Below are 17865 nucleotides of genomic sequence, written 5' to 3' on the forward strand. Positions count from 1 at the left end.
GCTAAACAATACACTACTTAATAAACAAGAGATCACTGAAGAAATCAAAGAGGAAATCAAAAAATACCTAGAAGCAAATGACAATGAAAACACGATGACCCAAAACCTATGGGATGCAAAAAGAGCAGTTCTAAGAGGGAAGTTTATAGCAATACAATCCTACCACATGAAACAAGAAACATCTCAAATAAACAACCTACCCTTACACCTAAAGCAATTAGAGAAAGAAGAACAAAAAACCCCCAAAGTTAGGAGAAGTAAAGAAATCATAAATATCAGGTCAGAAATAAATGAAAAAGAAATGAAGGAAACAATAGCAAAGATAAATAAAACTAAAAGCTGGTTCTTTGAGAAGATAAACAAAGTTGATAAACCATTAGCCAGACTCATCAGGAAAAAAAGGGAGAAGACCCAAATCAACAGAATTAGAAATGATAGAGGAGAAGTAACAACTGACACTGCAGAAATACAAAGAATCATGAGAGATTACTACAAGCAACTATATGCCAATACAATGGACAACCTGGAAGAAATGGACAGATTCTTAGAAAAGCACAACCTTCCGACACTGAACCAGGAAGAAATAGAAAATATAGACAGACCGATCACAAACACTGAAATTGAAACTGTGATTAAAAACCTTCCAAAAAACAAAATCCCAGGACCAGACGGCTTCACAGGCAAATTCTTCACAGGCAAATTCCCATATGTTCTTACACGCTGTTCGTGTAATCCATTAGAGCCCTTAGCATATTAATCATAGTTGTTTTAATTCCCAGTCTGGTACTTCCAACATCCTTGCCATATCTGAGTCTAGTTCTAATGATTACTCTGTCTCTATGAACTATTTTTTTGCCTTTTAGTGTACCTTGTAATTTTTTGTTGAAAGCCAAGCATGATATACTAGGTAAAGAACTAGAAAGGTCTTTAGTGATATGGTGGTGAGGTGAGAGGAGGGGGAAGGTGAAGCACTGTATAGTCCTATGATTAGATCTCAGTCTCTTAGTTAGTCCGTGCCTCTGGGTTGTGAAGTTCACAAGTACCTCTCAGTTTTCTTCCCTGTTTAAGAAGGACAGGATGGCTAGAAGATGCTAGAATTAGGCATTTCCCTTCCCTTAGGTTGGTTAGGCTCTGATAAAATCCTGATAGGTTGATCTGTGATAAAAGTTTCTCTTATGGGCAGAAATTATTGAGAAGAGTATTTCAAAATGGTTACTTTTGCCCTCCCCTCTCCTGGAAGCGTGAGGGGATTTTTCTCTAATATTTACTGTGAGAACCTGGGAGAGCTCCTGGAGGTAAAAGCCTCAAAAGTGTGGGGACAGCCCTATGACTGGACCCACCTGGAGTTTTTAACTGTCAGACTCATCCCCACTGGACCTCCAGCAATTCATCAGTTACAGTTCAAGATTTCCTACCCCAGCACTGGTTCTTACAGTGTTTTCTGCTTATAGGTTTCTATTCCAGTAAGTTGTGATTCTCTGTAGCCTTCTGTCTCTCTCTCCTATGTTTGGGGCAGGGCTCTTCCCTGTGACCTCACTTCTGTGATGGATCTAAGAAGAGTTTATTTTTCAGTTTGTTTAACTATTTAAAAAATTATACATTTTTATCAATAGTTTTTAATGTATGTAAATAAGATACTGAAACCAAAACATCATTAAAAAAAATTTCTCCATGGGTAAAGACCTGTGAAAACATTGTTTTCTGAGAAAATTTTTTTAGAGATAAATAGTTGTGTCCACATCAGTAATTTCCATTAATAGACCTTATCTCTGGGCTATAGATATACTCTTAGTTTTTAGAATAGTAGGTGTATTAGTCAGCTTGAGCTGCCATATAGGATACCACAGACTGGGTGCATTAAACAACAGAAATTAATTTTTTCACAGTTCTAGAGGTTGGACGTCCAAGATCAAGGTGCCAGGAAGGTTAGTTTCTGGTGATACTTTCTTCCTGGCTTGCAGATGGCTGCCTTCTCACTGTGTCCTCACATGGCCTTTCCTCTGTGTGTGAGTGGTATCTCTGCCTCTTCTTATAAGGATGTCAGTCCTGTTGGATTAGGGACCACCCTTCTGACCTCTTTTAACCTTAATTATCTCTTCAAAAGCCCTATCTCCAATACAATCACATTGAGAATTAGGGCTTCAGTGTATGAATTTGCGGGGGGGGATACAATTCAGTCCATAACAAGTAGATTTTATTGCCATTTGTTGAGAAAGGATGCTAGAATGGTTCTAGTATATAGGAGTCATGGTTCTAGTTTCCAGTGCTAGAAACATATTTGTGTGTGTGTGTGTGTGTGTGTGTGTGTGTGTATGTATGTGTTTCCTCCAAGTTTTAAAATTGTGTTTTGTGATTCAGTTCTAGTATATAGGAGTCATGGTTCTAGTTTCCAGTGCTAGAAACATATTTGTGTGTGTGTGTGTGTGTGTGTGTGTGTATGTATGTGTTTCCTCCAAGATTTAAAATTGTGTTTTGTTATTCAGTTATATCTTTTTTGAATTTTTTTAATTGACTGGAAAATGACTTTTAGATTTGTTTCTCAAACTGTGGTTTATGGATCAAGTGCATCAGAATAAATTAGTGGCATTATATAAAATGTAGATTCCTGAGTTTCACGTTAGAATGATTGCTTCAGAGTAACTAAACAACTTGGCCTGAGCTCATGTTCTCCAGCCCAGGGTTATATTCCCCAGCCATCAAAGGAAAGAACCAGTCCCTTCTGGTATATGAGCTTAAGTGCCATGACACTTCTTGTGTATAGTATCATTAAATATCCCCCAATAGCAATGCCTGTGGAGCATTGTTATTTCCTCTTCAGAACCAATAATATGTGTAAATTCTGTCACGGAGAACCATGCATTGGCTCTAAATGCTTGTATTTTGAAAATCTATTTTTGCATTCACCAAGTGCCCTATCATTTCTAAATTTCCTATAGCATTATTATCTTCTCATCTTTGTCTTCTATCTTCTAGGCTACCATTTATAATTTACTTCTACCCTGGATTTTAAACAGTAGATAAACATTTAAAGAGAGTTCTGAAAGTAGAGCTTACTAGACAGACAAGAAGAAGAGTAATGTTTGTTTTTTTGTGCCAAGTCAAGGAAGCAAGTGCAAGCTTGGGGGTTTGGCATGACTAGTGCAGGGATTCTCAAGTGCTGTTCTTCATGGCACTGCAGAATTGTGGGCAGCACTCTTTAGGGGATGAGAAGATTTAAGGCAACACTAAACTAACTAGCAATAATCATAACCCAATTGGCACTAGCCTGTAAGAATATTTCCCAGCATATATTAAAGTACCCATAGTTATCACACTACTCAAGCAGTCACTCTCCAAAAATGTGATTGTACTTGAGTAGTTTACTCCCTTGCTTAAATATGCTCATGACGCAGTTTACTCCCTTGCTCAAATATGCTCACCTGATAGGCAATGGCAAAACACAATACACATTCAGTTCTAGCAACAAGAAAATTTGCACTTTTGTCAAAACTTGGTGGTGTACCTTGCATATGATTGCCATGATTGCCAACATTGCCTGTTGGGCTTGAGGAGAGGGATTATGTGGGAGAAGAGAATAAATGTGTTAAAAAAAAAAAGGCAACAACAATAATAATGAAGACATCCACCATTTATTTATCATAAGAGAGGCTCTTATGATAAATCTTATTCACATTATTTTTAATCCTCATAGCTATGTACAAAGTGTTGTGATTAATTCTTTCATAGAAGAGAAAAATGAGGTTTATAAAGGTTAAGGATTCAAACTCAAATTTATCTGATTCCTGAGCATAAGCTTTTTCGCATTATGTTTCTAAAGTTAGATGGAGCCAGATCACAAAGCTCCTCATGTGATATGATGTTGGGAAGTTTAAATACTAGGGCCAGCATTTCCTAAAGTTCATCCTGTGGAATAGTAATCCTTCAGGATGGGAGCATTGTTACTCTAAGTGAAGGGCTCGGGTGCCCAGATAGGCTTATGAAATAGTGGGTTTCACCAGCCACTCACATTCTGCTGATGCACATCTCTTGAGCAATGATGCGTATATATGAAGTCGCTGTTTGGGTTTGGGGGGTATTCTGGGGCCACAGAATAGAGCTTTTGTATGTGTGATGCTAAACTCACCAATTCAGAGGTTGAACTCATGGCCTTAATCTCATTAGCAACACAGGGATGAAATGTACAGTTGTGGGAAATATAGTCAATAATAATGTAATATCTTTATATGGCGACAAAGGTGGTCAAAATATACAAACTTACAGTTATAAGGTAAATAAGTACTAGTGATGTAATGTACAACATGATTAATATCATTAACACTGGTGTCCGTTATACATAAAAGTTAAGAGAGTAAACCCTAAGAGTTCTCATCATAGGAAAAAGTATCTTTTTCTTTTATTTTGTATCTGTATGAGATGGTAGATATTCACTAAACTTATTGAAGTAATCATTTCATAATGTATGTAAGTCAAATCACTATGCTGTGCACCTTAAACTTATACAGTGCTGTATGTCAATTATATCTCAGTAAAACTGGAAGAGAAAAAAAAGCAGTACCATTCTAGATCTGTGCTATACCTTCCCGACCAATCATGTGATACATCTTTACTTTGAGGATATACAGCAAATTCCTTAGGAAGCATGTTTTGTTTTGCTTTGCTTTTTAAAAAAATCTCATTTGTTAAGCCAAATTATTTTAGAATGTTTCAAAACTGCTTAATCTATAGATTTTTAACTATATATTTAAATGTATAATTAAATATATGTGTATGTATGTGTGTACATACTATACAAAGAGTAAGCTTCCAATTTTGTTATTTTTAATGTGTGTATTTATACATGTATATGAACATATACGAAAAAGATTAGAACAAAATACAGAGAAGGGTGAGCATTGATTATATCTTTTGTGGAAGTATTACAGATGATTTTAATTTTCTTCTTTATATTTTCAAATTTTCAAAAGAATATATATTATTTTCATAAGGAGAAAAATATATTTCCTATATGTGTCCTCATTACCTAGTTTAAAAATGTGTTGCTTTTTCTTTTCAGTCTGTCTGGGCATGTGTCCCTTTTGCATATTTTATTCATGGACTAAAATCCTTGTCTGACTTTCACAATGAAATCAGCTTTTTAATGCTGAGAAGAAATACTAAAATTTGCACTGAGACCGAATGAGTGATCTTGAGCAACGTAGGAACTCTGGAGTGTTGTGTATGTGTGTATGCGTGTGCGTGTGCGTGTGCGTGTGCGTGTGTGTGTGTGTGTGTGTGTGTGTGTGTTTTGGCTACATGATGGAATTTGAATGAGAAGAAATACAAAACAGGGGTTAGCTCAAGCAAGAGATGGAAGGGAAAATATACAAAGGAGAGGGTGGGGAAAGAAGCCAGAAATGAGAAAAACACAGACAAAGGCTAGAAAAGAGCTGGAGAGCAAAGCCAAAGTGAGCGTAAGGGTTATGCATTCCAGAGCATGCTACAGAAATCCCAGATTACTGGATGCTAAGTAGAATATATTTCTAATAGAATTTGGGACTATCTTTTCTTTTCTATATTATTTATTTATTTATTTGTTGCTAGTCTCCATGATCATTTCTACATAAAGTTTCAGACACTGCTGTTTATACGAACTATAGGTTACTGCAATACTGCCCAGATTGAGAAATCCTAATCTAGAATAGAATATTCTGAAACAAGCTGGCTAATAGTTAATCAATGTGTTAAAAGGAGAGGACTATAACCTATAGTCCTATAACATATGTTAATAATATTAATAATGTTAACATATGTTAATAATAAGTTTGAATCAACATTATTTTCAAAGAAGTACATTTTCAGGATACTTTGACTTTAGCCTTATGATGCACACAAACATTAAAAGGAAAAGAAATGAAATAGTCCTATTTCTAGAACTGTGGATAACTCATTAGTTTTGATTTATATAGATTTGTACAACCTAATTTTATTTTGTTGGTGGTGGTCCTTTTCTCCTTTTGGGGAGACTTGTACAGCTAGGGTCTTGAGCCCATATAAATCTGAAACTTGGCCTGGAGAATCCTGAAATTACCTATACCTGCATGGCTTTCACTTAAAATTATAAAGTTAGTTTGTTTCCCATTAACCTACCTGAGATATCTAGATTACCAGTTGTCCAGTTACCCATTACTTGGTTTGCATGCATAAATGCTTCCCGCTCAAACCAAAACCTTCTACACTAAGTTGATTCATGCCTAGATTCCATACCTAGAGATTCATTCTTTGTGATCTTTTGCATTTCGTTGCCTATGAAAATATTTCCACTTCTAGGAGAGAGCTGCTCATGGAGTGGTAAGCCATTTTGTATTGGGACTGATGTTTTTTATAAATTTTCTTGAGTAAGATTTTGACGCAAAGGTAAATAGAAACATCGCAAAGAACTCTATACTTAATAAGTAGATTTAGGATAGCAGAGAAGACTGAAACAGCAGAGGCAAACTTGATACGTGGCCCAGGGTACATTTCTACTCTGCAAGCTGTATTCATACGTGGCTCTCCTTTTAACACATTGATTAAATATTAGGCAGCTTGTTTCAGAATATTCTACTCTAGATTAGGATTTCTCAATCTGGGCAGTATGGCTGGACTTTAGGTTGAAGAGTTCTTTGTTGTGAGCAGTTGTCATGTACATTGTAGGATGTTTAGCAGCATCCTTGACCCCTACCCACAAGAGGCTATTAACACACGCTCCACTCCCACAGTTGTGGCAACCAAAAATGTCTCCAGACTTTGCCAGATGTCTTCTGGGGTGCAAAATAACCCCTGTTTGAGAACTGCTGGTCTCAGTTAATCTGTGTTTTTCTCCCTAGTGGCTAAGATCTAATCAGCATTTCTTCAGGTTCATATTTAGCAGCTATGTGTTTATTTTAAACCATTCTTCCCTCATCTCTAGCCTACTCTTCAGCTCTCAGTTAGTATGATGACTCTTGCGGTCCCAAAAGTTTATAATTAACCACCACGTGTAACCATTGCTACTAAGTATGATGTAGAGAGAATCTTTACAAAATTGCTAAAGGCTTGAAATAGGGGATCTCTCACATACTCAGTTCTTTGACCATACTGACCCATACTTCCAGATGACATAATGGCCCTCAGAATCTGGTTTTCCACTTCATCTGCCAACTCACATATTTGTATATGTGTGTATATTGAAAAAATAATCTAATATAATGAAAGATGATTCTCCTTTGAAGATCTTTGTAGAGTTAGTGTCTGATTTATAACAAGTTGCTTAGTTTATGTTGTTGAATTTAGGATAACTTTGACCTAATAACATCATCCTAATTACATTTAGCACGTCTAGATTTCTGCTCAAAGGCCAGCACAAACACAACAGTAGTGCTACCTTTATGAAACATGCCAAATCAGAGTGTTCTAAGGTCTAAAATAGACCATACTGGATCTTAATGCAGAGAAACTGAAGGTTGACTTGCTAGGGGAAAACTCTAGTCATGATAGGAAATGCAAAAGATGTTGGAAGCAATCAAAGCAGTGTTACAGAGCAAGTGTGAGAGCCAAGGTGAGGGCATAAGGAAAGCTGGGTCAAAGTCAAAAGCTAGGAAGAATGGGAGCAGGTAAGGATGTATAATAAAAACAGCCAAAGGCAAATGGTTCTGCATTAACACAGAGAACAATGCATGGATTGTAGAATCTCACTTCTCTGTGTGCTGGCTACATGGTGCACAGCAAGACTTGAGGGCTTAAAGGTGCGCAGTAGGACAAGGCTATACTTTAAAACCTAGATTGTGAACTCATGTTCTCTAGATAAAATTCCCAGTCTACTCACAGGACTATGAGTATGTTCTAATATTTGTTTCTAGGTCTCATTACGTACTAAAATCATGGCTCTACAGAATGTGCAAGATAGACTTAAAGTAGACAGTCATGCAATTCTGCTACATTTTTGGCCCTTAGAGAATAGGCTTCATCTCTAATTCATCTAGTGATATGAATATTAAGAAGTTTTCAGAATAGCCTACTTTTTGAAAAGATATCCAAATATTAGTCACAGTTACTGGCAAACACCATGTGTGACTTATATTACGCACTGGGTACTAATTTGAAAATCATTTACTAATTCTGAAATATATTAGTTTAAAATTTTTAAGGATTGATAAATGTATTTAGTATAAGAAAAATTCAGGGCTTCCCTGGTGGCGCAGTGGTTGAGAGTCCGCCTGCCGATACAGGGGACACGGGTTCGTGCCCCGGTCCGGGAAGATCTCACATGCCGCGGAGCGGCTGGGCCCGTGAGCCATGGCCGCTGAGCCGGTGCGTCCGGAGCCTGTGCTCCGCAACGGGAGAGGCCACAACGGTGAGAGGCCCGCGTACCGCAAAAAAAGAAAAAAAAAAGAAAAATTCAAGGAATATTGTTGGTTAATTGATCATGATGGTAGTTTGTTATGTTATCAGTAAATACTGGCACATAATTTTTCATACAGGATATTATCACACCTTTCATATCTGCTAGCTATGCAGAAGGAAAAAAATTTTTAATTAGGTTGAATCAATTAGATGAGATAATGCATGTGAAAATGGTTAGCGGAGTACTAGGAACAAGTAGGTACTCAATGATATTTTTCCTGGGGAAACTAAAACAGGGAATGGCTATCTCAAGTTATCCAGTATGATTGAGGTGGAGCCAGGGAGCCAGGGAGAGAATTTAAAATTATTGTCATGAAATGTGTTGCCTTTTGTTTGCCATATTGGACCTAGAAAAGGAGTCTTGCCTGACCATAATTTTTCTCTTTGTAGTATTGATTAATGTGATGATTATAAAATGGGACATACAATATGGCCACAGTTTGCTATTAAATGATAATCATGCCTTAACAACAGTGAAGTCTTGTCTACTATGAGCTCCACTCACTGTACTTAACATTTCTGAGCCTCAGTTTTCTCATCAGCGAAACGGGTTTACTATCACCTGCCTCGTAAGACTGGTCTCAGAGTTAAAAGAAAGACTGTGCATACTGTGTCTAACGCAGGGTTTGACCAATAATATCTCCTCTATGGAAGAAATTAAAGGTATTTCATTTTAAGAGAATCTAAATATTTTGGGCAATATTTTAGTCCACTCATGGGACGCTTTTGTCAGAAGGTGTCTGTATGATATATTCAAGTTTGAGAGTTTGGCTCATATTTTTAGCTTTTCTGATTAGACATTTTTAATGGTTACATCCTTGAAAAATATATTTAAAAGATTTTTACTCTATTTGCTATAAGCTTTCTTGTTATTTGGCAGAGAACATTATTTTACACTATCCCTTAAAGGATCCAAATGAAAGTAGATATGGCTTCTGAAAGTCTTGGGTATTTTTAATCTTCTAAGTCTTCAACCAATTGTCATTTCATTAAGGTGCCTTGCCGAGATGTTCTTCCACATACCATCATTAAGATGAATTGTAGCTCTGCTCCATAATACACGTATTACAAGCTCAGTCTGCATGTGCTGAAATTATAACTACAGACACGATCCCAGTTCCTGGAGAGAAGTGAAGAATCACAGCTGCTGTTTCAGGCAGCTTTGCTGTCAGTTTCAAGTTAGAAACCACCTTCCTAATCATAAGAACAAAAGCCCATAATCAGAATAAAAATGTTGGCTCTTTGGCAAAAACCAAGGATTGAAGTGAATATCAAAGATTATTTTTAAAAATGTCTTTCATTGTGGTAAAATAGACATAAAATATAACATAACAATATACACTTATCATTTTAATCATTTGTAAGTGTACAGTTCAGCGGCATTAAATACATTCACAGTGTTGTGTAACCATCACCACTATTTATACCCAACACTTTCTCATTATCCCTAACATAAACTCTGTACCCATTAACCAATCCTGGTAACCTCTATTCTCCTCTCTGTCTCTGTGAATTTGCCTATCCTAGGTACCCCACATAAGTGGAATCAGACAGTATCTGTCCTTCTGTGTCTGGCTTATTTCATTAATCACAAACCCATGTTATAGCATATATCAAAATGCCATACCTTTTTATGGCTGAATAGCAGTCCATTGTCTGTATAGCCCACAAAAATAAACATTTTGTTTATTCCATCATCTGTTGATAGGCACTGGGTTGTTTACACATTTTGGATATTGTGAATAATGCTGCTATGAACATTGGTGTACAGATATCTGAGTCACTGCTTTCAATTCTTTTGGGTATATACCTAGAAGTGGAATTACTGGGTGATATAATAGTTCTGTGTTTAACTTTTTGAGGAAACACCAAACCATTTTTCACAATGACTGCACCATTTTACATTTTCACCAGCAGTGTACAAGGGTTCCAGTTTCTCCACATCCTCACCAGTACTTGTTATTTTCTAGCTTTTGTTATTACTATTATTCTTCTTGTCATCCTAGCAGGTGTGAAGTGGTATCTCATTGTGATTTTGATTTGCATTTTCTTAATGACTAATGATGCTGAGCATCTTCTTATGTACTTATTGGTCATTTGTATATCTTCTTTGGAAAAATATCTATTCAGGTCCTTTGCCTATTTTTTTCATGTTTCTCCATATTTTTATAAATTTATTTATTGTATGTATTTATTTTTGGCTGGGTTAGGTCTTCATTGCTGCACGCAGGCTTTCTCTAGTTGCTGCGAGTGGGGGCTACTCTTCGTTGCGGTGCACAGGCTTCTTATTGCGGTGGCTTCTCTTGTTGTGGAGCACGGGCTCTAGAGCACAGGCTCAGTAGTTGGCACACAGGCTTAGTTGCTCTGCGGCATGTGGGATCTTCCCGTTCCAGGGCTCGAACCCGTGTCCCCTGCATTGACAGGCAGATTCTTAACCACTGCACCACCAGGGAAGCCCTGTTTCTCCATTTTTATTGATTCTCTGAAGTGCAGGAAATCCAAGTGATTAGCCCAACATTAGTAAAGGGCAAAGATAAGACTTAACCCCCTTCTTCTGACTCTCAACCCAGTTCTCTTTTCTCTACAGAGTTAGCAAACCACCCTTTAGTCAAATGTGGTCTGCAGAAGCACATGAGAGATTTTTCAATGAATCTGGCTCAACATGACCCCTTCAACATATTGTTCGGAGGTGACATTTTACTATGGCTAGTTTCTGTGGGTCACCTTTGCCAATTTTTAAATTGAGTTGTTTTTTGTTGTTGTTGTTAAGCAGTAGGAGTTCTTTATATATTCTGGATATTAATTCATTATCAGATATATGATGTGCAGATATTTTCTCCCTTTCTGTCAGTTGTCTTTTCACTTTCTTGAGAGTGTCTGTTAATACAGAAAAGTTCTTAAATTTGATGAACTCTAGTTTAATCTCTTTTTTATTTTGTTGCCTTAGAATGGACACCTTCTAAGGACATGACAATACCATAAAAAGTTTCTCTTCCATCAGGGTGCACTGTCACGTAATGCTTTCTATCTCATTACTGATGTCTAAAGTTGCATAATGAAGACTATTCAGAAATAGCTGAAAGTTTCAGCCAGTCTGGGAAGGGTGATGGTTCCCCTTGCCATCCTGGCCTTATGAGAGTGTTGAGAAGTGAACATGACCATCTTGTTACTATGATCATGCTGGTGTCCGAAAAGCAGCACACAGGGGTTATGAGAATGAATGAGATAATGTCTGTGAAGTGCTTTGAGCTCTTTAGAAGAAGTTTTCTTTGTAATTAGGGAGTAATGCTGCATTATTACAGTTACTATGATTATCGTCATTATTAAAGGTAGAGCCAGAAAACATGGCCCTTCCAATGGGAAAAGTTGTGAATAAAGCCCAGCAATTCGTAAAGGAAGTGGTTCATGCACCAGTTATGAGCTTCCAGTTTGTAATTACAGTGAACTGGGTGGTTTTGCGTGCACCAGTTTGTTATTCATCCAGAGGAACAACATTTTGCATGTATAACAGCTCCCAAAAGGTGCCCAATACACAGCAAACACAGAAGAAACGGAAGAAGGCTTTGCATGACCACTGAGTTGCAAATTTGAAATTCAATTACCTGTTCCGGATTGTCTTTAAATTTGCACAGAAACATGGTAAAATTTGTCAATGAGAAACTTTGGTTAAGAAAAGAAAAAAATGCAAGCATGAGTCTTACATGTGTGGACAAGAGGAGAACAAAAGGAACCATATATTCACTTCACTCTCCCATCATATTACACATTGATAAAGCCTTTATTTAAGTACTGCTGATGCCAAAACGTAAGAGTTCAATTTTACCCTCTTTCTTTTGTTCTGAAATGCTCCTTTTATTTTGCCACATCTCTGGTCCCACAGAGGGTAGAATGGGAAGGAATGAAAACAAAGGATAAAGAGTAATCAAAAAGCCATCCTGAGGGATTTAGAGCATCCTTGCTTGTCAGTCCCTGATCCAAACCCAAATGGCCACTGGGACACTGGAGAATGTGTCCAGCAGCCAGCCTGTGCCCTTCTATATTTATGCTCATTAAACTCTGCTATAAGCATGTTCTGAACATGGAGTTTAAGCTGTGGCTTAACCCAGAGCTCAGAGATCTGAAGCTGGGAGACAAAACACATTACTGAGAACATCAGAGACTATTGTCTCCCTGCTCCCTGGGCAGGGTGTTCTAGACCTTTTTTCTGCGGAAAGGGTTGGTTATTTACCACTTTGACACTCTGGGTGACCAGTCCGAGTTCCTGTAATTTGACCTCTCACCCCATCCAGCACACAGCTGTTCACATTTCCTTTTCAAGTTCATCATTCAGAATCCACAGACGGGAATCGTGTTCTCTTACATGTAGTCACCAATGGAGGAATAGATGTTGTTTAAGCCTGGTGAAGGGTGTAAAACATGTCATCTCAAAATATGCCACTCTGGCACAGGGCTTATTTTTAGCTAAAGAACTTAAAAAACAGTAGATGCAAGATGGGTGCTCTGATAAGAAGGAGGTAAAACCCCACGAGGAAGGTGTCCCTCCTACACCAGGAGGAAAGTAACATTCTTATCATCAAAGATGGGAAGCGGAAGTAGAGAAAAATCTGTACAAACAAGCCTTGTTAAACTAAAGCTTATCTTCCTAGTTTCTTTTCCACCGTTAACTGCCCTAGCCCAAGCCCCTTTGTTTTGTCACGTTTTCATGGTTTACCACTCTGTCCAATTCAGTATATAAACACTCAACTCTAACTGGTTTTTGGGTCTTCATTTCCTTATGAGGGCTCCCATATCATGTAAAACTTATATTAAATAAATTTCTATGCTTTTCTCCTCTTAATCTGTCTTTTATTACAAGAGCCCTAACTAAGAATTTATAAGTATAGAAGGAAAGGTTAGTTTTATTCCCCTACACTGTGGTGAGCAAACATTTATACAAAGGCTAATTCAAAACAAATAAATTAATGGGTCTAATTCTTTTCCATTCAAAATAAACATATTTATTAAATCCCAGAAGAAAAAAATTTATATATATTCTACAAATTATATTGCTGACCTTATTAAATAAGTGAAAGTCAATGAGAAAATTGGCAGAGCCTTTTAGACAATAAAATGTTAAAAAGCCAAGCATGTCTGAGGAGGAATCAGAAATTACATTTTAATCTTTCAACCCTTATATTTGTAAAGTGCCTTAGAGTTCACAAATGATGGCCACATGTCCACTCTCATTTACTATCTGTAACACAGGAGGTCCATATTATTATCATTTCTATTTTTCAGCTAAAGGAACCAAGGTTCAGAGAGGCAAACTGATCTATGTGAGATCATATATCCATTTAGTGGCAAAGCTGTGGAGAGAAATAATTTGTTCTAATATCAAGTTCATACATTGAGAACTATGCTAGGCTACAAGTTTGGCTCCTGTAACAAAGGCCCAAGCAAGAAAGAAGTTTATTCCTTTCTAATTCAGTTGTCTATGAGTGACTGGGCACAAACAGTCTCAGGCTGATAGAACAGTTCCACAATGTCTAGGACCCAGGCTCCATCTATTTCTTGGTCCTCAGCTCACAGCTTCCATCTCATGGTCTAATGCAATGGTTTCATTCCCATTACCACGTCTTAATTCCAGTCAGCAGGAAGAGAAGGATAAAGGGAAGAAGGGCTCCCTGTTTTACTCTAGGAGCACAGTCTGGAAGTCGTATACATCTTTTCTGCTCCCATTAGCCAGAACTTAAAAACACCTAATGGTGAGCAGCCTTGCACCCAACTAAACCAGGGCATTCTGTTAACAAAGGACAATGTGTGAAATGCATATTGGGCAGCAACTAGCAATCTTTGTTATTTTGAGCACTATTGTGTCAAGCACCTATATAGTTAAGATACGGAATAAAGAAAAAAAGAAAATATGGCTACTGCCTGTCAATTTAAGCCAGTCTGAGCTTTTTGCCCCCTCTGGCTAGATTCATCTCATCCTCAGCTAGGCAGGACAGTTTGAACCAAGCAATCAATAATGAGAATGATGGTGCCCAAAGATGTCCACATGTCTGAATGTCACCTAATATGACAAAAGGGACTTTGCAGATGTGATTAAATTAAGGATTTTGAAATGGGTAGATTATCCTGAATTATCTGGGTGGGCTCAGTGTAACCACAAGGGTCCTTATAAGAGAGAGGCAGGAGATCAAAGTTAGTAAGAGGAGAAGACAGTGTGATGACAGAAGCAGAGATTGTAGTGACGTACCACAAGCCAAGGAATGCTGGCAGTCTTTAGAAGCTGGAAGAGCCATGGAATTGATTCTCCCTGGACCCTCTATAAGGAATCACACTTGACAACATCTTGATTTTAGCCCTTTAAGGCTCATTTTTAACTTCGAACCTTAAGAAATGTAAGAGAATAAATCTGTGTTGTTTTAAGCTCTAAGTATGTGACAATTTGTTACAACAGGAGTAGGAAACAAATACACCAAGTGAATGTGAGCCCAGATGCCATTAATTTCCCATAAGAGCCAGATGCCAGGACTCAACTCTGTATATGATAGAACAGCCCTGGCACCACCTGGCTGAAAGGCACATGTCCAGGTTCCTTATAAATGATGTGGAGCACTTGGGAGCCTTTTCCCGCTGAATCATTTTGCTTTGACTTTAGATCATAAGTCTTATTATAAAGCTGGGCAGGCCATACATGGCCTGGCAATCACTGTTCATTCATACTTTGTTTAAACCATCTGTGGAGATTCTGTTCTTTGCATTCTAATCATTTTGTACTAAAAATACAAGGTTCATTATAAAGCTGCACTGTCCATGTGTACCTTGTTTTCAGAGATGGGTAGCCCTGTGATTGATTTTTTGGAAAGGAGTAACTCATATATTCTCAAAAAAACTTAGAGGAATATAACCGACCAGAAAAATATGACCCACAGTAGGACTAGTTATCAGTGGTACATTGAATTCCTATGGTCTTTGGCCACTGTCACAAGAAACATTCTTGCTCCAGTCCTCCTCCTTCTCACCTGGAGACACTGAATGATGAGTCAAGAATGGCCACAGGCTCCACTGGAAACAGAGGTGAATGAATGAGATGCGGCTCGAATATTTCTAATGTGAATTGCTTAGGGCTGAATGGAATCATGCCCTGAATTTGTGCACAATGCATTGGATAAACACAGCACCTGAACCAAAAAATTGAGAATTAATTTTCCTTATGGAGGGAAGCCAGCGTCAGATGCTTCATCTAAAAATGCTAGTCAGCTCTTCTTGGTTGGCAATTCTTAGGGAAAGAGAGGACAAGCATATATCTATAGTAGCAGGTATTTAAGAGGATAGTCTGAAATGCATCAAGGCTGGATTTGGTTCAGGATGAATAAATTCTAATGACAAATATTTGTATTATGTTTTGGAATGAACAAAGCATTTTTATAGGTATTGATCTCATGTCATGATTGCAATAACTCTGTGATCTTAGTTTCATCCTTCTGGATATAGATGAAGAACCTGAGACTCAGGCAGCTGGTCTGAGTTTTATTTAATATTGACAGGTGGAGCCCAGACCTGAACTCAAGTCTTCAAACTCTGAGTCTGGGTTCTTTCCACTAAAACATGAGGGCTCTGTAGTGACACCGAATGTGGCTGCATTAGTAAAGGTTGTTTCAGTGCACTCTGAGAGCTGCAGAGTCGCACAAGTTTCAGGGATTATTTTACCTCTGCATGTGCTTGTCGGGGTAGAGCTAGGGAGTATCTTTGGATAGGTTGTCTTCAGACACGTTATCAATGTGAGGGCATTGCCGACTGTACACAATTTCTCTGTCTTTCCCCTTCGACTCCAGCACATCCATTAACATACGTCAGAGGCTATAGGACTTCCCCAAGAACCTTTGGTGACCGTGGTTTATATGTTCACCGGTGACCCTAGAAGTCAAGTAAATTCCCCAGTGCTACTGTAACCAGCATGTCCAAGTTTTCCTGAAGCAGTGCTGTTGTTTCTCCCCCCAAGTCTTCTCACTGTTACCCCCTTCTCATCAACTAGGTCTGCAGGGTGGACTGGCCAGCAGCCCTGGCTGAAGGACTCACCCACTCACCCTATTCTAGGCACTCCAGATTCTCAATAAATATCTGTTGAGGGAATGGATTGAGTGAGATTTACATGAATGCCTCCAAATTTGATGCTCTGAGTCCGTTCACTGAAAGGCAGCCTGGTCTTTTCCCATAGTGACTCTTCCCAAATATTTCTGAAACTCTCTTGTGGTCCTTATATCTGCTTGCAAATCCATCTTCATAATTCTTGCTGCCTGCCAGGGCACTACAATCCAGATGCTCACCTGTAAGCTGGACTCCATATCTGATCACTGCTTTGCTGGTTTAGAGAGAGAAAGTTACTTCTTCTAGTACTGTCTTGATTCTCAGTTTTTGCCAGCTCAGTTCCTTTTAAAGTGAGAGAGTGGGCACATCTTCTTTCTGTGTTATGATCAGCAAGAGGTGTCCGTAGGGCTCCAAAGTGTTACTGACCTTCCGTTTCATGTAAAAACTGCCAGAATGACCGGGGTCAAGATGAGCTCCAGTATCTGGAGTCATCCATGTTCCATGATGCATAGGTTTTGTTGCTTAAGGTAATCAAGCTGGTATCCTTCCTGAATATGTTGGAAAATAATAAGTAGTCTTCACACCTATGCAAAACTTACGTTTGATACCATGAACGGTCTAAGTATGACTGTAATGTAAAGATATATGCAGTTCCAGAGGTGTTGTCAAGAAAATTCTCCCGGATGTTTCCTAGTGCTGTACCCCACGGTCCCTTCATACAGCTGAGATCCTTTGCTGGGTGCTGGTGTTAGATCTTCACACAAGGTAGACACTGGAATGTCATCTTTCACCCACTCCATGGTTGTCTATGTGGTAGCCTTATATCTCCATGTATGTTGACAGTTCTTCTGTGGACCTAACATCTTATTTTTTATTCTATTTTCCCAGTGTATGAGCATATAGGAGCTGATCATTAAATACTATCTGATGATTCAGACATTTGCATAGTATAATCAGGAAGCTCTAGCAAATGAACCTGCAGCTGTGTAACCTGGTTCGGCTACATTCATACCCATCATTTAAGGATATTACATACATGAAATTTTTAGCTGTATTAAACTGATCAGTTTAATCATGAGCCAGAATGGAAGAGAAAAGAATGCAGCTGAAAATGTATTGTTCGTCAACTCTTGGAAAAGGCTAGAATCATGACTGAACATTTTGACTCTCCTTTGCCTTCCTTTCACTACAGGCCCAAGTCTCTTCTTGCTCTTGTGGAAATTTAATTCCATATTTCTCCTGTTTCAGATGACAACCAACCTCTACACCTATCCCCATTATCCCTGACAAATGTCTTCCTGGATTTTAGGAAGGATTCTAAGAAACTTATTCAGCTTTTTTTTTGTTTGTTTTTTTGCGGTACGCGGGCCTCTCACTGTTGTGGCCTCTCCC

The sequence above is a fragment of the Physeter macrocephalus genome, chromosome 5, assembly GCF_002837175.3.
Source record: "Physeter macrocephalus isolate SW-GA chromosome 5, ASM283717v5, whole genome shotgun sequence".
NCBI classification, from domain to species: Eukaryota; Metazoa; Chordata; class Mammalia; order Artiodactyla; family Physeteridae; genus Physeter; species Physeter macrocephalus.